The 22400-nt window shown below is 37.7% G+C and overlaps 1 pseudogene; it reads right to left on the reverse strand.

Annotated features, from left to right (window-relative positions):
• Positions 1 to 1074: 1074 nt before the first annotated feature.
• Positions 1075 to 3904, reverse strand: LOC107154190 (annotated as a pseudogene).
• Positions 3905 to 22400: the final 18496 nt, after the last annotated feature.

Genomic DNA, 22400 nt, shown 5'->3' on the forward strand with positions numbered 1-22400 from the left:
AGAATAAAATGATTCAATACTTGAAAGTGGTCAGTTGTTACCACCTCTAGGAGAATAGGCTCCTTACTGAAGCGTCTGCTAAGAATTTTGATTTGACCTCTTCATCATGATTCTTCTGCCACCTGGCAGCAACTTTGAATGGTTTCAAGGAGGAATGAAATGGTTGGGACAGTTAGGTGTCTGAATATTGTCTTTCTGTCTGTCAACTTTGTACTTGATATTGGAGATTATCCCTTGTACTGTAGATACATCCTACAATGGCTGCTTTGGTTGAAAGAAAAAGGAAAATATCTTTGCAAGCTCTTGCCACAGTCTGGCTGCAGCAAAATAACCAGGGGGTGATGAGCAACTTGTGTACCTTGATACAGCAGGAGTGGGAGCCGTTTATTGTAGGACAACAGAGGTATTATACATTCCACACAGCTTATCTTAATTAACATAAACTCGATACAGCAGTCAACCAATAAGGAATTGCCACACTTAATGGCTCCCTGGTGTTACTTCTCAAACCACTCCCTCTGGTAAAATGCCAGGTGCTATCCAGGCTTGTTTACAGACTCTTACATTTCCCCCTTTTGTTTAATTTAAATAACGACCATAGTGGTTTTTACACAAACACCACAAATAATCTGCTATAAGCAGAAGGGGAGGATACAAAATGCCACAATACCAAGCCAATTGATGGCTCCATGCAAGAAGCCCTTAGAAAAATTATACCAGCAATGACATCGTTTGCAAAGATACTGAGTTACAATTTGTTGTAGATTACAGTTTGTTGTCTCAGTCCAGGTAAAGCAGTGTCTCAATAGATTAACTCACAGTCCAGGTAAATCACAGTCCAGGTAAGTTCTGCAGGCAGCTAGCTTAAATCATAGTCCAGGTAAATTCTGCAGGCAGCTAGCTTAAATCATAGTCCAGGTAAGTTTTGCAGGCAGCTAGCTTGATCCGAAGTCTTGTCCGTTTCTCAGCAACACTCGAAATTCTTCCATCCTCGTCTTCACTGGCACTGGGACGAAGGCAGGAACTAGCTTCCAGGTGTGGGAGAACCATTGTAGTTACTGGCCTTGGAAATGATCAAACTTCAGGGACGCCGGCCGTCTTCTGCCTGCAGCGTCCCTGGCAGCCCCAGATGGCCCCCGGGGAGAGTCCCAGGGAGCGTTTTGGACTCAAACTGCCACCGGGCACAGGGAGGAAGAGCTTGGAGACCTAGCCTTCGGGTCAGGTCTGGATTTGGGCTCATGGCACTGGAAGAACCAGCTGTCGCCGCTTGGAAAGTCCTTGCTGCGCCATGACCAGCTCACGCATGTGGCAGCCGCCACGCCAATTCACGCACCCTCCGGTAAAAGTATTCAGTAATAGCCTTTTGTTGCAACTTTTTTTCCTGATAATCTTCTTCTGAACTTTCTTCTTCTTTCTGACTAGAGTTCCTGGGCTCTTATCAACACATGCCCTAATCGCTCTTGGTTCCACTGGGGTGCCTCCTTCCCTTAGTAATTTACTTAACACCACTTCCATATTCTCATCACAAAGACAATACAACATTTCAAGACAAAACAAGACACAAACATACTGCATCAATCTTCTCCATTTTCTCGAAATGGCCATTTTTCCTCTCACCCTATCTGCCTAGGGACGAGCAGATTTGCTCCTGTCCTATCTAGGGACGGGCAGCTTTTTTTTTTCCTCACTTACCCCCAAGTGTCCCGGGGCTCCCCTTAATGGGCCACCATCTGCCGCAGTCTGGCTGCAGCAAAATAACCGGGGGGTGACGAGCAAATTGTGTACCTTGATACAGCAGGAGTGGGAGCCGTTTATTGTAGGACAACAGAGTTATTTATACATTCCACAAAGCTTATCTTAATTAGCATAAACTAGATACAGCAGTCAACCAATAAGGAATCGCCACACTTAATGGCTCCCTGGTGTTACTTCTCAAACCACTCCCTCTGACAAAATGCCAGGCGCCATCCAGACATGTTTACAGACCTTAACAAGCTCTGTTTCAGTTGTTCTGTTACTATGCATCAGACTCTCTAGAGGGGTTGTTAAAATTGTGATTGCTTGGCCTTACCCCTAGAAATGCTGGTAAGCATTTCTGGGGTGAAACCAGAGGCTGTGCATTTCTCACAGATTCCGAGGTGCTGCTGTACTGCTCTCTGAGATCTTCCCTTTGAGAACAACTGTTATTCTCTCATCAAAATGTCATTTTACCTTTACATCATTGTCTGCTCTTTCTCATTATTCCTCTCCTGATGAGCACATTTTTCTGCTTGAGGGACTTGGGCTTCCGTTGCGCATAGTCAACAGTAGGCATTGAACTTACCCAAGACGGGGAGGAGTTATGTGGAAGTTAGAAGAATACTTTTCTCAGACAGGCTCACAGTTCCAACTTGACCTCCTTTCTACTCGGCTGGTACATCTTCTCTTGCTAGTCATCATTGTTTTGATTGCCCTCTATTCTTAACTCACAATCTAATAGTTTCTAGCTCATTTTCTCCTATTGTTCACTGCTACTTTTTATGGGGTTTCTCTGCCTGACTTGATTATGAACTCTTTGAAAGTAAAAGAACTTGTCATGTATCTTCTGTCTCAGCACAGTTCTCAGCAAGTAGATGTTGCTCTCTCTACAAGTTCCAAATGACTGTTAAATTTCTTCTGATATATATTTTAATGATATCAACTAAGGTGCAAACAAAATTTATGGGAATTAGAATACAACGTGTGTATGGGTACCAGATTTGATAAATAAAAATATAGATCTTCAAGAAAGTTAAGTTTGAAATTTAGATAAGCAAACCAAAAACATTAGTATATTTCCTATGTAGTATTTCACTTTTCTAAATGTTGTATGGGATATACTTACACTAAAAATCACTTTGTTTTTATGAAATTCAAACTTAGTTTAACATACTGGTTTATCTGTCAACCTTCGTGGGTTTTATAATTTGATTTTCAAAACTCTCTTAACTGTTTTTTTTTAATTTAAAATGGAAATATATTTATTGATAGTTTAGAGCTAAAAAAGAAAATTAATTACAAAGAACACACATAAGACAAATCCAAGACAATGGAGTATGAAATTGCAGCAGAAATGGTAATACTTTTCACCCTCTTCCTCTCTGTCAGCACTACCTGCTCCAGCCCCTTCATAATCTTTCTCTTGGGCAGTCATGTCCTTGCAGGCCTGAGCAAACTCTCTTTCCTCCATCCCTTCCCCCATGTGCCAGTGAACAATGGCACACTTGGCATACATTAGGTCAAACTTGTAATTCAGGCGAGCCCAAGCCTCAGCAACAGCTGAGGTGTTGTTAAATGTGCCCACAGCGTGCTGTACTTTAGCCAGGTCTCTACCAGATATCAGTGGGAGGCTGGTAATTAATACCAAACTCGAAGCCAGAGGGGCACCAATCCACAAACTGGATAGTATGCTTGGTTATGATGTGGCAATGGCAGGATTCACATCTTTGGGGACCACATCACCAGGGTACAACAGCCATCAAGCCATATATTTACCATGGGGAAGAACACATTTCACCATCTGGTCAGAGGATTCAAAGCAAGCATTGGTGATCTCTGCTACAGAAAGGTGTTCATGGTAGGCTCCCTCAGCAGAGATGACAGGTACATATGTGGCCAGAGGGAAATGGATGCAGGGATAGGGCACTAGGTTGATCTAGAATTTCAGGTCAACATTTAGGGCTCCATCAAGTCTGAGGGACGCAGTGATGGAAGATAGAATCTGACGAATGAGGTGGTTAAGGTTAGTGCAGGTTGGGCGCTCAATGTCAAGGTTTCTGAAAAATATGTCACAAGTGGCCTCAAGGTCTACCGTGAAGGCACAATTAGAGTGCTCCAGGGTACATATCCTCCTCCCAGAAATATTGCCTCTTTTATATTTCACCATCCTTTAGCAGTATGCCTATGGAAAAGACACCTAATCTCTCTGATTTTATTTGGCATATCTGATGAATGGAGATAATGTATAAAATTGCCCAAGCAGGTAAATCATAATTTCTCCAGTAATCCTTTTTATTATTGTAAATAGTGCTTAGTGTGTCAATATACACATGGTGACCATTGATATCTTTGTGATAGGTCATTGAGGAGAAATATATATACATACACATATATATGTGCAATATGACTTAGATTGTCATCATAAATGGTTACAACTTACAACATTTTGGTATTTTTGAAAATAANGAAAAAGGCTCAAGCAGTGACATGTCTTGCCAGGGATGGCACAGGGGCCCCTACAATTGAGAAGGTTAGCGTCCTCTCTTGGGAGATCCTCTGAAGCAAGAGGTGTTTAACACCTCCAAGTGCCCCCACATTGATATTTATGGCCTGAAACTCTTATGAACTCTGACTCATCCCCAACTGCCCAGATAAATCAAAATGCAACCTGTCCAAGTAAAAACCTCCATGCCTTCACTGTAGCCTTAATGATGGTTGCCCACACAACAAAGACTGAATCCTGACCCAAAAAGTATCTGGAGTTGCCTCTCAAAGGGGATTAGGTCCCACGGATATGTCTTTATGAGTGAAATTAGCTTAGCATTCTTATCAAAGAGGCCCAGGATCTCATTTACCTGCAGGGATGCATGCAGAATGCCTCTCTGTGAGCCAGGAAGGGCAAGGCATAAAATCTACTGGCACCTTGATCTCAGACTGTCAAGCCTCCAGGATGGTGAGAAATGACTTTATGTCATGTATAAGCCACTTGGTCTATGGTATTTGGTTCTAGCAGCCGGCACAGATGGAGACAAACTCCCTCTAAACCTGCTGGTCCTGGAGCATCTCAGGAAATGGCAAGATCATGGTTCCAGTTCTCAGGACCTAAGCTGGGAGTCATCTTTGTCATGTCACTTTCACCAGTCCATCTGGACCATCAACCCCATCTCTGGAACAACCCAAGCCTGGCCCAAGCTTTCCTCCACTGTCCCCACTGGATCTCAGCTCCATTTCTCCCAGCCTCTTACCTCTTGCCCTTCAGGCCATTAACAACTCCCAGCCTCTTCTGCTCAAGAGAGCACTCTGAATGATGTCCCCCAGCTTGGAGCAGGCCCTATGAGTCCTCTGCTCCAAGCCCTCTGTTGATTATTCACCTTATTCTCAGTGACAAGAAGGGAAACTAGCAAGACCAAAAGGAGATCTGGCTCCAATGCCAAACTGATCCCTGGTTCTAGAAAAATAGGCAAATCGGTGACTCATTTTCCCCACATCTGATCCTGCTTTAAAGACACTAAAAGTGGATATTTTAAGAGAGAGGAGTTAGTAGAGCAGAGGTCATCCCAGGCCTCCTCCCCACCCTTGAACTCTGACTCACCATGAAGTCTGTGCTTCCTGATCCACAGTACTAGCCCTGCACCCCACACCTCCATGCCCTTCTCCTCCTGCTTGCACAGGCTCTATACCTCCTGCAGGCCACTCTGCTGATGCACAGGTTATCTTAGATAGTGTGGTGACAGCTGCATTGGAACATTGAAAATGCAAAGGAAAAAAAAAGGAGAAAACAAAGGCACAGAAGAAGACAAAGAAAATCTCCTGTGAGGGGTGGGCAGTGGCTGTACAATTACAAGGGAGGTGGTTTATTTTCCTGGCAGGGCTTGTAAGTACAGAAACACAGCCAGGCCTTGAACTCACCAACTCCTAACAGCAATATCTGAAAACGTGGAGAACAATTAGTCTCTGTTTACCAAGGATCCCTGATCACTGCTGGATTCCTCTTCTGTGACATAATCCACAGCCTTGGATGAGGATTCTGCCTGCTTCCTCACAGGCTGTAGCCTCTGTCCCATAACCCAGATCTTGACATTCACTGTCACATACCCCCTGGAAGATTCTAACAAAGTTATCTTTTTCTTTACCCACCCCCAGTACAGCTCCTCCGCCAGCTTCCCATACCTGTTCAGGCTCCATGGCCAGGTGTGTTGCCACCTCAGAAAGCCCAGTTGTCTCTGGCACTGTGATGGGGATGCTTTGGGCTGCAAGCACCACATTCCAAACTAAGTAAGTTCTGAGAATGCCAAGAAGTTTAGAACAAAACCTGGAAGGATGACACCAGGCATCACCTTCCCCAGGTTTGCCAAGAACAAAGGGAAAATGGCCATTTAGGGAGCAGCCTCCTTGTACTCCTAGTGTGACAACATATAAGACCATTCCCAGGACCCCATTGGCCAGAGTGAGGTCATGGGCAGCCCTCAAAAAAAGGAAGCCCTGAGGCCTCTGACCAAGTGACTGGGAGAACCAGGACTGGTTTTGACTGCTCCCCATTCCTTTTCATTTTCCCTAGAAAAACCATGCAGCAGGTAGAGAAGTGGACAAGGTCCAGAGGCAGACCTTAGCTTTCCCACTCGCTCCCTTCTCTGCCAGCTTCCTGTCTGCACTGCAGCCTCCCCCTTTCCTCCCCAAAGGTGCACCTCTGGAACTGCCTCGTCCTAGGTCTGTCTCCCCAACGACTGACAGAGGCTGATCCCTTGAGCATGATGCTCAGCTGAGCACTCCAGCATCCAAATTTCCTGGTGGCTCTCTTATCCACTCTGTGAGTTGGTTTTCCATCACTGTCACCAAATACCCAACAGACTCCCTAGAGGAGGAAAAGCTTGTTTCAGCTCATGGATTCAGTGCTTCAGTCCATGCCTGGCTGACTCCATCACTCTGGGCCTGAGGTGAGGCAGAAAATCATGGTAGAAAGTGGAGAAATGATTCTCAGCTCATGGCCACCAGGAGACACAGGAAGAGAGAGAGCTTCAGTGGACAGGGACAAAACATCAACAAAAAGGGACATGCCCAATGACCTGCTTACATCCTTCTCACCTATAATTATCACCATTGAACCCCTTAAAATTATTAACCCACCAAATTAATTAATCCTATGATCATGTTACAGCTCTCAGGGTATAATCATTTCACCTCTGAACATTTCTGTATTGTTCCACACACCTCCTATCTAAACAGAATGTACCTTTAGGAATAAACCTACTCTCACTGAAACTCAAGGCCTTTGGCAATATGGCCATTGATCAAAATAAAATGAGTGCAGTTATCATCTAGACCCGGAGAGGAACTGAAAAAGGGATATGACCTTCCTGACAAACAATAGGGGGCTCATCCATGATCTCCCCAAGTCAACACAAGCACAGCTAATAGGATGAAAACCTCAGGCAGGACCACATGGTTGTCATATCGAAAACTAGGTGGAGACTGACTCTGAGGCCACAGAAATCATCAAGTCCAACCTTTTTCTAACATGAGTGACAGCTACCTCTTCACCAACATGGACTGTGACTTTCCAGTAATCTTCCCACCTCTGAGACAACATAGTTAAGATGCTCAATCACCAAGCTTCCTCACTTCTTGACCCTGTCCTGACTCACATCTTGGAGTCATTGAATAGAAGACAGAATCCTCTAAGGGTCACTGCTCCATGCTTCTTTCTGAGCTGCTTCTGTGTGGCTGTGGAGCCACCAGAAATCTAGGTAAACTGACTGTGACCACAGGTGACAGCCTGGTGAGCTTCAATTGGTGGACATCAGCATCATGATCTTGTTTCTAAGGTTACTTCCCTCAGGTCCCAATATCTACTTTAAAATTCAGAACTTTTTTCAGCATCACAGGTCACTCTGAATGGGTCTCTACATCCAGCTGCCATTTTGCAAGAGACATGGAGGAAAGAGAAAGAAAGGTGTGGACTATATTCTAAATATGAATTAGCAGAATCCAGATGTGAGGACCTCCAAGGGTCACAGGACCTGCCACTGTAACAAAGACAGTCCAAGGAAAAGACACACCTGGAGGGGAACCTGCAAACAAGGACCCGCACCAAGACATACCAAGTGGTGCATGGGGTGTCTTAGTCTTTCAGCATGTGGGCCGTGGGGCTGGTGACTTCTGGAGGGAGGAGGAACTAGGTCTAGGATGCAGCCATGCGGGATGCTGGCAAAGTAATGTTCCTGACTTGGTTCTAGGGTGTTTCACCCAATTTTTCCCTAAGTTAAACCTTTTTCCTGTGGTCCCCTCCCCTGTTTGTACTTCCATAGCCTTCCATTACTGGGACAAATATCTGAGGTAATCAGCTTAGAAAGAAAGGTATATTCTAGCTGACTGTTTGCAGGCTTCAGTTCATGGTTGGCTGCCCTGTTGTTCTTGGACCTGGGGTGAACCACATAGCACCCTGACAGTGCATGGTGGCAAGTGACTCACTTTATGATGGCTGGGAAGCACAGAGTGGGAATAAGAGGCCAAGGCTCCTCAGCCCCTGAAATCAGGCACCTAACAGAAAACCCTTCACTACCCTTCCCCCAAAAGGTCCGGCCTCCTCCCAATAGCACCTGTGGCTGTGACCAAAGCTTTCCCACCCGCGCCCGTAGGAGTCATTCCAGATTCAAACTTTAGTAGTGGCAGTGCTTCATTTAAAAAGGAAAGGATTGGAAGTATAGCCTCCATGGTCTTTTCCTACAGATAGAAGTATACAGGTGGGAGAAGCCAGGAGCCCACCTGGGGTCATCCCAGCAACCAGGAGAGAAAGCTGAAAGCTCTGAACAATGAACACACAGGCTATAAAATTCCCATAATGGGACAGGGCCCATTCAGCTAATGGTGGCCAGTGAGTATGTGAAGCAGGAGATGAACTGATTGGGGGGAAGTCAGCACCATAGGGATGTGTCATCTATGTGACCTGGAGACTTGGACTTGGCCTGCTGACTAGGAAGCACTAGCTCTCATGGTTATAGAAGAGGCTTCAAGGGTCTCCAAACCCGTATTGAGCAAGCACAGGACTGTGTGTCTGACCTAGAGACAGGCAACCCACAGGCATTCCTGAAGTTCACAGACTTCAGATATGAACTGTGTTAAATGTCTGTTTATACTATAGAAAAACTAACAACTTTACATTACTCAGACTTCCCAGACAAAAACAAGGTGATGCCTGATGAATCTTCTGTGAATTTCCTCAGTAATATTACAGTCCTCAGCACTGCAGTTAACAGACATACTGTCTTCTAAGTTTCACAGTAACATTGAGGTAGATATGGATGCTATAATTATTCTACTAACTTCATTAAGTTCCATGGAAGCATGGACTTGGCCTATTCACTCTGTACTCCACACGTAGTATAGTGCCTAGCACACAGAAGTTAATCAAGCAAAGTGATTAAAGGACCCAAAGAAATTTTCAGACACAATTAAAAGTTCAGAAAATCCAGCAAAGTACCCCAGGCTATGTGGTGGCCAAGTGTGCCTGAACCCAGACCTCAGCACCAACATGCAGAGTAGACTCAACTCTGAGACACCCTTAACACCAAAATGCAAAGAGTAACCTCAGCTTCACCACCAGGTGTGCAGGAGATAGTGGATAGGTCGACAGACACCAGTGATCAGACAGCTGTCAGGTCCATGGTGAGCTGGGATTCGTTTTCATAGTTTTAACGAATTTGTGCTTGGTCATAAATTTTAATGCAATTCATATGAAAATCCCAAAGACAATTCTTCACAGAACTAGAAAAAAACAATCATGATATTCATGTAGAAAAATAAGAGACACAGAATACCCAAAGCAATCTTTAGCAAGAAGAGTGAAATAAGACACATCATAATAGTATGGCTTAAACTGTACTACAGAGCCACAGTAACAAAAAACAGCATTGTATCGTCATCAAAATGACACATAGACCAATGAATGGCACAGAATCGAAGACACAGAGACAAATTCACAAAAACACAGTTATCTCATACTAGACAAAGGCACCAAAAACATTCATGAACGAAAAAAAAAAGCCTATTCAACAAATGGTGCAGGGTGAAAATTGGAAAGCCACATAAAATAAAATGAAAGTAAAGCCCTCTCTCTCACCCTGCAGAAAACTCAACTGAAAATGGATCAAAACTTAGGAACTAGAACAGAGACCCTGTGCTTCATAGAAGAAAAAGTAGGGCCAAATCTTCACTATGTCAGCCTAAGATCAGACTTCCTTAAGGTGACTCCTACATTCCAAGAAGTAAATTCAAGAATCAATAACAAGATGGATTCAAATTAAAAAGCATCTTCTCAGCAAAGGAAACATTCAATAATATGAAAAGAGAGCCTACGGAATGGAAGAAAATCTTCACCACATGCACCTCAGAGCATTAATCTCCAGATTATATGCAGAACTCAAAGAAATAACACCAAAAAGAACAAATAACCAAATGAATAAATGGGCTAAGGAACTGAAGAGACACTTCACAGAAGAAGCAAAAAATACATGAAAAAATGTTCAAAGTTTAGGCATTAGAGGAAAGCAAATCAAAAGTACTCCAAGATTTCATCTCACCCCAGTCAAAAACATGATTATCCAGAATGCAATCATCAAGTAACAATATGTTGGCGAGGATGTGGGGAAAGGGTGCATGCACGCATTGCTTCTGGGACTGCAAATTGGTGCAACCATTATGAAAAGCAGTATGGAAGTTCCTCAGAAAACGTCAAATGGACCTTACATTTGACACAGCTTTTCGTTTCCTCATTTTATAACCAAAGAATTTAAAATCAGCATATTACAATGACACAGCCACATTATGTTTACAGCAGCTCAACTCATAACAGCTGAACTACGGAGCTAACCTAAGTGTCTTTCGACAGATAAATGAATAAAGAAAATGTGGTGTGTATGAGCATATATATACATATGTGTGTATTTGGGTATATATATGTGTATATATATATATATATATATATATATATATACACACACACACACATATACACACATATGTATACACACACACACAAACATACACACAGACACACACCCACACCACAAAGTTTATGGTAAATACACAAGGCATATTTCTGCCTTCTAGAAGCTAATCAAATTGGTAAGCTTTGGGATGTACTAAATCTAGTTTAACAAATGTTAACAATTTTATGGCTCCTGCCCCATTGGCCTCATAGTTAGAAGCCAAGTCTTTTGATAAGAAAGAGACAGTGAAAAGCTGGACCTTGGGTATTTCCTTGGATTAGGTTCTCTGTGATCAAACACCCCCCTACACACATGCACCTGCACGCGTACACACACACACACACACACACACACACACTTTGTTTTCCTACTATGTAATCACTGTTTCTCAAATTGGTTTCTGGGGTTAATTGCCTTGCCCATATATTTGAGCTAGCTGCTCTCATTGGCAAAGAATGAGGAATCTAACCATAAGGTGGTTGTTGAGACTTTTGATTTCTCTAAATCTAATATTATTCAAGAAATGTTTTGATGCAAAAAAAAAATATTAGTTAAAAGATATCTTCTAGTCATGCTTCATGAAATTGGAATTTAGAAATCAAATGCCTGAGAGTAAACTAGGAATACTGACATAATTAATACTGAGGCACCAGAGGCAACTTTTCTGTCCATCACTGTTTTCCCAAGGCAGTTTCTGTTCCAGAAAATATGGACAATTGTCAGGTTAAAGCATAAGAAGATAATAAAATACAGAAAGGTCAACTGCTTCAGCCAGTTACATATGTCTCAATGCCTAAATTATGACCTAGGTTTCTTTCAGTTTCTGAACAACACATATGTGTCTACTAATACTAATTCTGGGGTATTTGACCTTCTTTAAAGCGTGAGTAATAATGATTTGGACTTTACTTACATTGAGAAGAGACCTCTGAATATTTAAGGGTCTGAAAAGTATCCTAGGTTCAAACTGTGATGGCTTAGTGAATAATAAGCTAGGAATTCCTACCATTTGCTGTTATTTCTCAGCCTACAGAGTAGGCTGGTTTCTTAGGGACTGAGGTTTCTTCATTTTGGTTTCAGTCATGTCTTTATTCACGGGGAGAGCTGAACATTATTTTCTCTCTCTTTTTGTTCATAAAGTCATATGTCCTTCTCAGTCAGACTGTAATTGTCATTTCCCTTTCAAGTTTCCATTGCAAATTCTTTCGAAATGTGCTCAGTTGTTTATCGTGAAATTATTGTTTTCTTTCAAAATGTGTTTTCTTTTTTCTCTCACTGAATTTTTAAGTCCTCTTACGCTTTGAATTCCATCAAGCCAAGTACTAGGTGTGTTCCATGCCCTCTTAATTAAGACCTTGTTACATGAAAGCACCTATCCCATAGTTGTATTTTGTAACATATGTATTTGTGTACTGCAAAAACTTGGCTAGACACTATTTAATTATTTTCTTTTTCTTTTTTTTTTTATTTATACATGACAGCAGCTGAATGCATTACAATTCTTATTATACATATAGAGCACAATTTTTCACATCTCTGGTTGTAAACAAAGTATACTCACACCAATTTGTGTCTTCATACATGTACTTTGGATAATAATGATCATCATATTCTACCATCATTTCTAACGCCATGGCCCTCCCTTGCCCTCCAACCCCTCTGCCTTATCTAGAGTTCGCCTATTCCTCCCATGCTCCCCTTCCCTACCCCGCTATGCATCAGCTCGAATCGTGGTGTAAGAGACAAAACCAAAAACAAAACCTCTTACAGGGGGTGGATAACACAATCTGGTACTCCCAGCTATTCTAGATGCCAAGGCAGGAAGATTGCAAGTTCAAGGCTAAAAAGGGAAACTTAGTGAGACCCTGTCTCAAAAGAAAATAAAAAGGGCTGGAAGTGTAGCTCAATGGTAAGGCGCCCCTAGGTAAACTTATTACCCCTCATCAATTAAGGAATTAAGGCAGCACATGATAAAATGAATGTTGGTGTTCTTTTAATAGAAATCGTAAAATAATACCTAGCTCCCCTCTTCTTGTAAATAAACCTTCATTTATCCCAGTAGCAATATAAGTCTTTCAAATGTGTACAGAACTAACTTCTTCTGATCCTTCTTAGTGGTGAGAAATAGTGAGATGTGGGGTTTTTATCCCAAGGATCTGAAGAATGAGACCCATGGATAATGGAGGGTAAGAGGGAGGTAACAGAATTTATTTTTGAAACAGAGAGGAAGTGTGTTCTCAAGGAAGGGGTCCCTAGTGGGTTGTCACAGAGGTGCTGCTGTCTACGGGTTTATATGGTGTTGCTGTAGGTGACTGTTATTGCTACTGGCTGATGACATTTAGGGAGGGAAGTTTTTTCTACAATCAAAAGTGATGTGCTCAGTTATCATGTAATACCTGTCAGATCAGAATGTTGATCATGTGCTATTCATAGTGATGGCTCTTCAGATACTTTGTGCCCAGAATTGCTGCAATTAAGGACTTCCCCCTGTCTGCCCATCATGTTTTTGGCTCCTGCTTATCAGTAGTGATAATCAAGGGATAAATAATAAGTGCTAAACTCCACAATGATCAATTTCAATAATTTCTCTCACACCTCATATTAGTATACAGTTTGAAGAATCTATACATTTTCCATTTTTGGGACTAGAAGAATTGAAGTTTGTCTGTATTCACTATACATATAAATAGTTTCAATATTTTGACAGAAATATGCATTTAAGTCAATGAAGAGTTTGAATGATTTCATTTCTATCCAAATAACTGAAACAGTTCTAATTTATAGTTGTCAAGGATTTATATTCTTATTATGAAATATTTGAATGAGATTGTTTTAAAATGCATAATACTGGAATCTCATTTAAAGTGGAATAAGTATTACATTCACTATCTTAATTCTCCTTAAATTTCTCAAATCTTCTCTAATATTGTCCCATGCATTCATATTTTCACCTCCATAATTTTCCCAATTACCATAAGTAAAGAGGTAAATGCTATAACAACTTTTAAGCCAAGGTGAGCAGGTTTCACAATTAGAAATCAATGCATGCTGCAGGCAAAGGTACTTTGAGAAGTGATCAGCCAGTGTGGTTTGTCACATGTGGGAAGAAAAAATTTAATAAATTGATCAACAAACAAGTGTAAGCAAATCCCCAGAAGCTCATTAGTGACACCTTATGTAAAAATTTAAGATAGGTGCAATGGTGAAATGCTGCTGGAGATATGGAGTTGCAGTTGTTAATCTTTGAATTTCTTAAAACCTTCAAAAAGACCAGCAAATTTTAAATTATCCTAAGAAATTGTGCCACCATGGTATTCACTGTTTTAGTATCTACAGATGGCATGCTAAGTATAGTGAACTGATTTTCACTAACTTGGGACGTTGTTCAAGATGAAAGAGTGTATTGCCAACAAAGAAGCAAGAATTAACTTGACACTTCTTAACAGCTCAAAATGACAGAGGCCAAATGAACATCTACAAAATTTTTAAAATTAATTTTAAAGAATGTATAATTTACATAAAATAAATTCACCCATTCTAGTGTAAAGTTAGATAATATTTTTTTAAATATGCACAGTCAAATATCCATCATGAAGCTATAGAATATTTCTAGCACCTCAAAAATCCTCTTTCCCACCACTCTGATCCCAAACCAAGCTTTTTCTGTTTCCCTTCAGTGCTGTTTTGTTTTTTCTTGGTACCAGGGGTTGAACTCGGGCACCTGACGACTGAGCCACATTCCCAGCCCTATTTTGTATTTTATTTAGAGTTGTTTAGCACCTCCCTGTTGCTGAGGTTGGGAACACATGATCCTCCTGAACACATGTTCAAACCAGGTGCTGGGATTACAGGCTTGTGCCACTGAACCCTCTTCAATGCAGTATTGAGCTCTTATCTGATGACAGATTATACTGAGATTTCTTTCATGGGTTCCTTTGAAATTGGTTCATTTTCTTTCATTTTTAGAAAATATAAAACAAATGATTTTGTCTTAAAAATTCATGACATCACATAAAATAGTACATTTACTTAATTATTCACTATTCAAAAAATACTTGATGAATTCCTGTTGCAGTTGGTATATTTGCTTTGATCAAATGTCTCTTCAAATTGCCTTTTAAAAAATTGAGCTATTTGTATCATTACTACTGTAACAAGAAATTTTTTAAAAGTATTTTTTAGATGTAAAAATATTTTTTAAATAATAGCTTTTTAAAAACTTTTTATTTTATTTTATTTTTTGACAGGGTCCTGCTAAATTTCTGAGGCTGGCCTTGAACTTGTGATCATCCTTTCTCAGCCTTGTGAGTCTCTGGGACTATAGGCATGTGACATGTGCCACTGCGCTTAATATGTTTTCATTCTGGTGAAGCTTAATTTCGAATATTTTTGCATGCTTTTTTTTTGTACACTTTCTAAAAAAACATGTTTTCCAAATCTGATGACATGAATTTCTTCTATGTTTTTTTCTCGATGTGTTCTTCTTATGTTAAAATCTGACTCATTTTCAGTTGTTTATTGTATATTAGGTGAATTAACACTGGAGATTCATCTTCTTCTGCCTCCATATGAACATCCATATGTTGTAGCAGCATTGTTAAAAAGAATATCCTTTTTCTTAAGTTACCTTGGCAGCTTGGTTAAGATCAATTGTTCATACAAGCGTGGTTGAATTTCTGCTTCATTGATCTATCCATATGCCTTATGCCAATGCCATACTGTCTTGATTATTGGAGACTTAAAGTAAATCTTGAATTCATGGAGAATAATTTAGTTCTTCTTTTTCAAAATTGATGTGACTACTTATGGTCATTTGCATTTTGATATACATTTTATATTCACTTCTCAACTTCTTCAAAATGATGGGAGTTTCAAATTACATTGTAATTCACACATCAATTTTGGAAGAATTGCCTCCTTTACATACATTTAAAACAATAGCAATATTTGCTGATCATTTCTTTCTTCCCTTGTGTTTTGGTATGTTTATTTCTGTGTATTTCAAATTATTGGTGCTAATGAAAATATTTAAAACTTTTAATTTGTAATATATTTGTATTTGTATACTGAAAGTATGTTAAATTCTTATTCTAGTAGCATTGTTGCAAATTCTTTAGGAGTTCTGTTTTGGCAAAGAATGTTTTACTTCCTTTTCATTCTCATTATTTTATCGTTACCTACTGATTAAAACTTCAATTCAATCTTAAAAAAATGGTAAGAAAGAAACTTCTTGCTTTGTTCTAGTAAGTTCTGTGGTAATGCCTTCTATTTTATTCCCTAAATCAACCTGTTTCCTATATACTTTCTCTTCCTTTCTCCCTCCCTTTCCTATACCTCCCCCTTCTTTCCTCTCTCTACCCCTCCAGTATGTGTGAGAACAATATGTGTGAGTATATAACATATCTAGTTGTTTTACATATAATATACATATACATCTATGTAGCTGTATACGTGTATAGTTGCATTATATTATAGTTGTAACTATACATACATGTATAACTATAATATATAGTTTTATATATATTATATATTTATATATATATATATATACTCATATATATACATATAGTTCTTTTCAAAGACTTTTGATTGCATGAACATTTTTTTCATCTTTCTATTTAAAAGCTGACTTTTAATCTTCCAAATTTCCTTTAGCTTCTTTTGGGTTTAAATTGTTCTTCTTTATGTAGTATTTTAAGATACAATCATAGATAGTTAATTCTAGAATTTTCTTTTTTCTAATACATTTTGTATATAAAGTTTTCCCAAAATTACATTTTGTAATTTTTTCACATAACATGCTTTCATTTCTTTGTTATACTTCAAAATATTTTTGGATTTTTTTCATGATTTTTGAGTTTGCCTCTGATCTATCTTGATGATATTTCCCTGAGCACTAAAAAAAGAATGTGTACTATTTTGCTCTTGTTTTTAAGTGACAATGAAGTGAAATTGTTTTATAGTGTTGTTCAAGCCTTCTAGATACTTAACTATGTTCTTCTCTATTTAATCATTTACTGAAGAATAGTGTTGAAAATTTAAAACTAATTCATTTTCTCCTGTTTGTTATGTGAATTTTTACTTCATTGTTATTAAGGTCTGTTTTAATTATATAAACATTTACTATTGCTATGTCTTCTATATTAATTATCCTTTCTTTTTTTCCCTCTCTACCTCTGGAAATAGTCCCTGCTATTGAATCGCTTTTATTTCCTAATAGTAAACTTTCTAATATTTTCTTTAGGTTACTGTTTTTATGATATATTTTTTATCATTTTATTTTTATTAGTATATACTAATTGTACATATTAATGGGGTGCAGTGAGATATTTTCATACATGGAGAATGATGATTATATAAAGAAATAAATATATAACATGCTGGCTAGAATGTGGACAAAAGAAACTTCGTACACTGTTGGTAGAAATGTAAATTAGTGCAGCCATTATGGACAATACTATAGAGGTTCCCTGAGAAATATAAAACTAAAACTACCATATGATCCAGCTATCCCATTTCTGAGTATATATCCAAACAAAATATGATTATCCTACTTTCGATATAGCTATATCTTTCTATTTAAAATTTCTTATAGATACCATTTTGTTTTTCACTTTTTATACACTCATGTATTTGATTTTAAATCAAATGCTTAGATAATTTATATTTAATGAAATTTGGAAAGAGGTGAGTTTATGTATTACATTTTTCTCTCAGATTTCTATTTGTTCCATTTATTCCTTTTTGTTTTTTTCCAAATAACCTTTGAGTTTTATTTTTCCATTTAATCTTACCTTTCTTTTGGACAGTGAGTTAAATCTTATTTTTAGTGGGTGCTGTCGGGTTTCTGCTCTATTTTAAAATCCATTTTATTAATAATATGCCACTATTCATATTACATAACAGCCTTAAAACAGTGAATTATTCTTAATTTTCCTTCTACTCTTTTATACTATTCCTGTTATATCTTTACTACATCATGAGTTAACTATCCTAAAAATATGATCATTTTTATTAATTCAAACAGATCTCACTTTAGATGATAAAATAATATATACTTAATATACAAATTTACCCTATATTTGAGTATTAATTTATTTGTATAAATTTAAATTCCCAGCTGGTATAATTTTCTTTGTACCTGGGAATTTCCTAATATTTCTTGTACTGTAGATCTACTCTGTCTGAATTCTTTCAGTTTCTAGTGGTGTGAGGAAGCTTTATTTTGACTTCATTATGGGAATATGATTTAGTGAGTGTGGCATTCCAGGTTTGCCATTTTGTTTTTCCTTTCAGAGTTTTAAAATTGCCTATCCACTGACTTCTGACCTGCATCGTTTCTGATTATAATTCACTTAAAACTTTTTCTGAACCCAATGAGTGTCATCCCTTCAGTTTCTTTTAGAATTTTCTCTTCATCACTGGTTTTCAGCAGTTTTATTGGGGGACATTGTGAAGTGTGTGTGTGTGTGTGTGTTGCTTATGTTTCTCCTTTTAACTCTCAATAAGCTTTTTTGATCCATAAAATCATGTATTTTTTTTAACAAGCTAGATAAATTTGGTCAAGAATTTATTTAAATACTGTTTCTGTTGCTTCCCTCTTCTTCTTTCCATTTGGAATTGCCATTATCTATATTTTACCACTTGTTAGGTGCTAAGAGCCAAGTATACGATGCATGGCATTTTTGGTCGAAAGGTGACACCAGCTAGCCATTGAGATGATATGATTATGTTAAGATTTGCATTCATATGGATATTGGACTCCTGCTGTTCACCTAGGCCGGCTACGGGACTCCTGGAGAGTTCCCATTGGTTGGGGAAGTACAGTAGGAGGGAGTTCCGGGGGAGGAGCTCCCTCTGCAGCCCGGGAGGAGGCCGCGTGGGTGGAAAAAAATCTTCCGGGGCGGTACCGGACATTGGTGGCAGTTTCAAAAAATAAACTTTGTTCCTGCTTGAGTGGCTCGTGATTTTGTGCCCAGCCAGACTGCGGCAGTTAGGGTCACACATTTCATGGAAGTTATGCTTATTATTCTTGGTGGTGTTCCTTTTTCATGGTTGGTGCTTTGATGTATGTGTCTTGGTTTTGATATGAGGCATTCCCCAAAGGTTCATGTGTGAGACGATGCAAGAATTCTCAGACTAAATATTTAGAATATGAGACCTGTAACCTAATCATTGGCTCAATCCACTGATATGGTTTAACCTGGCAGTAACTGTAGGATGTGACAGGAGGAAGTAGGTAATTGGGAGTGTGTCTTTGGGTTTAAATTTTGTCCTTGGTGAACAGAGCTCTCTGCTTCCTGGTTGCCATTTCCTTAGCTGCTTTCCTCCACCATGCCCTACTACCATGATGTTCTGCCTCATCTCTAGCCCGGAGCTTTGGGGTTGGACAATCATGGATTTTCCAAATAGAAGACCAATAGGAGCCAATGAGCCAATGGCTGTAACACCATGAGCCAATATAAGATTTTTCCCTAAATTGTTCTTGTTATGTCTTTTGATCACAGCAATGAAAAAGCTGACTAAAACAATATGGATATGTATATATTGTATATAACTCATACCAGTGTGTTTTTCCTGAATGATAATATGCTTTTCATTTCCTAAAGTTGCATTTGACCTTTATTTTTCAATTATTTAATTTTTTATTATGCTTATGTTTTTCTTTATTTTCTTGAGCATATTTTAAAGTTTTATAAAGGCATTTTTTTTTATTTTGAATGCCAATAACATAATCTCTTTCCTTTGATAGAGTTTTTTATGGTTACATGTCATATTTTCCTGCTGTTTTGCATACCTGATAGCTTTTTATGAAATGCCAAAAATTGTGAATTTTTTTATGGTGTTCAGTGTTGGATTTGGCTACATTCCTAGAAAATATATTGGATGCTGGTCTAGCACATAGTTAACTGGAATCAGTTTGACAATTTCAGTCTTTGAATTTGTGATTCATATGGCAAATGCAGAGCAACCTTTTTTTCTGAAGATAGTTTAGCTCTATTACTAGGGCATGATGCTTTTGAGGAATGAACCCAAAGATCCTATCTCACCTAGAGGGTTTAATGGTCCTATTCTACAGTTGTTCTTTTTTGCATCTTTAGAGACTTTTATGCTAGTCCTTCATATATTAGAAATCATTTAAAAAATGGTGGGGACTATGCTATAGCTCTCTCAAACTTTTTGTTTAGCTGTGACTTCCTGGCATTCTGTACATTTTGCTGTACACGTTCTACCAATGTAAACTTCCTTAAACTGTGGTCTCTATTCACTCTATACCAAATTCTGATCACAAGAAAGTTAATGATTGAAATAAACCATTATGTATAAAATACATCCATTTTTTCCTGCTTTTTGAATCAATCCTTTAAAAAGTTTTGGGAATATATAAAAATATATAAAAATTTAGGGAATATATAAATATATGTGTATAGATAGAACTATAAAGCTTCTGAATACAGTTATAAATTTAGCATGAGAATAAAATTATAAAACCTAGAGAAAAGTAAACCTACAAACTCTTTATTGTCATGAGTGAAGATTTTAGAATTATATAATATTTTAATAAGTCAAAGTATTAAATATAAGAATTACAAAATTATCAAGGAAAATTCATTTAAAATTGAAGAATGAATCATATTAAGAATTATAGGACTAAAATTTCTTATTAATAAGACAAAAGCCTACAATATGCAGCCAAGAAAAAAAGAAAATACCCATTCCTACCCAGCACAATTCATGATTAAATAAGCCATAGGATTATATTTCTCCAACATAAAGGTGAATATTTCCTTCCAAAATAACTAGTATAATAAACTTTGCTCAATAGTAAAGTTTTACAATGATAAATTTTGTAAACCAAGTGCTTTGTCTTTGAAAGCTCATCCCTATAATTTTAGGCCTTAATTTTTCTTAACATTGGACTTGGATGTCTGTATTTTTAAACTTTTTTTTCTGCCATTTCGTATAGTAATTATCAGTTTCCCTCAACTTTTCTTTGAAACCTCTTTATATAGAATATCTATATTAATAATGGATTTCAACTGAGCTGTATCCCCAGCCCCTCTTTTGTCTTCTCTATACTGTTGCAGTCTGCCATCACAGTTACTGACCTTGTAGGTGAGAATCAACCCCCATCTGTTCATTTTTATTTCCACATTTGTACCATCAGTATAGTTCTGTTAAAGGAGTGTTAGATTGTGGCCATTAATCATAATGATCTCCTTGACATTGATTACTTTGTTTTATTTAAGAATTTTCAAATTTGAATCACATATATAATTCACATACTATATAGTTGACCATTTTTTTTAAATGTACAGTTTCTTGAGTTTAAGTACATTGTGCTTTAACCACCATCTTATTCCTGCCATTTCATCACCTACTGTCCCAAAGAACTTACTCCCATTAGCAGTCATTCCTCCTTACCCACTTCCATTCAGGTCCTGACAACTCTATGAATCTTCCAGTTCTATGCAGTTTATATAAATTCACTTATACTTTATGTTGCATTTTGTATTGAACTTCTTTCACTTGATACACTTTTTTTCAAGCCTCATTCATGTTGTACTGTATAGAAAGATTTCATTTATATGATGGGAAAAAAGTTCTATTCTATATTAATTTGTCCATTCATCTATTGGTGAGTATTTGGATTGTTTCCATTTTTAATTAATCTATTATTATTAACAATGATAATGTATGAAAATACATGTACCAGTTTTTATATAAACATGTTTTCAGTTCTTTTAGTTATATATCTAGAAATGCAGTTGCTGAGTAAAATGGAAATTGTTGATTTATCAAATCATTAAGTTGTAAGAGTGCTTCATACATGTGTAGTAGATTCTAATTAGATATTTTCAGAAATTAACAATACAAATACATTCTAGGGTTGCATTTGGGCTGCATTTTCAGATTCTTAACGGTGTCTTTTGAAGCAAAAAAAAAGGTTTAATTTTGATTAAATTTTACTCTTCTGCATAAACTAAGAAATCATTGCTTAATCCAAGGGCACAGTTCTTATTTCTTCTAAGAGTTTTATTTTTTCATTGAGGTCTTTCATCCAAATCTAGTTAATTTTTAATGATGTGAGATAGGCTTTTGATTTTATTCCTTTGCATGTGGATTTCCTATTGTCTTAGCAACATCTGTTGAAAAGATAATTTTTGCCCTACTGATTGGTTTTGGCACCCTTGTCAAAAATCAATTAGCAATGTATAGTTTTATTGTTGACTCTTATTTATATTCATTGATCTATAAACATTTCTTCTTATTCTTCTGTTACATATACATGGTCTTCATAACTATAGCTTTGTGGAAAGTTTTGAAATCAAGAAGTATGAGTCCTCTAGGTTTTTTTTTTTTTCCAATATTGTTTTACCCATTCTCAACTTCTTTCATTTTCATAAGAATTATAGGTTTAACTTGCAAATTTCTATATCCTACAAAAAAGAAGTTATGATTTCAATAAGAATTGCACTGAATCTGTTCATCAATTTAGGGTTTATTACCATATAAATGATAATAATCTATTAATTTATGAATGTAGAATGGCTTTTCATCTACGTGAGTCTTTGCTAAATCTTTCAATAATGTTTTGTAATTATCAGTTTGCAAGTCCTGTACTTCTTTTGTTAATTTTTTTCTAAAATTTTACTTTTCATGATGCTATTGTAAGTT

Source organism: Marmota marmota, unplaced genomic scaffold (assembly GCF_001458135.2).
Source record: "Marmota marmota marmota unplaced genomic scaffold, marMar, whole genome shotgun sequence".
Classification (NCBI taxonomy): Eukaryota; Metazoa; Chordata; class Mammalia; order Rodentia; family Sciuridae; genus Marmota; species Marmota marmota.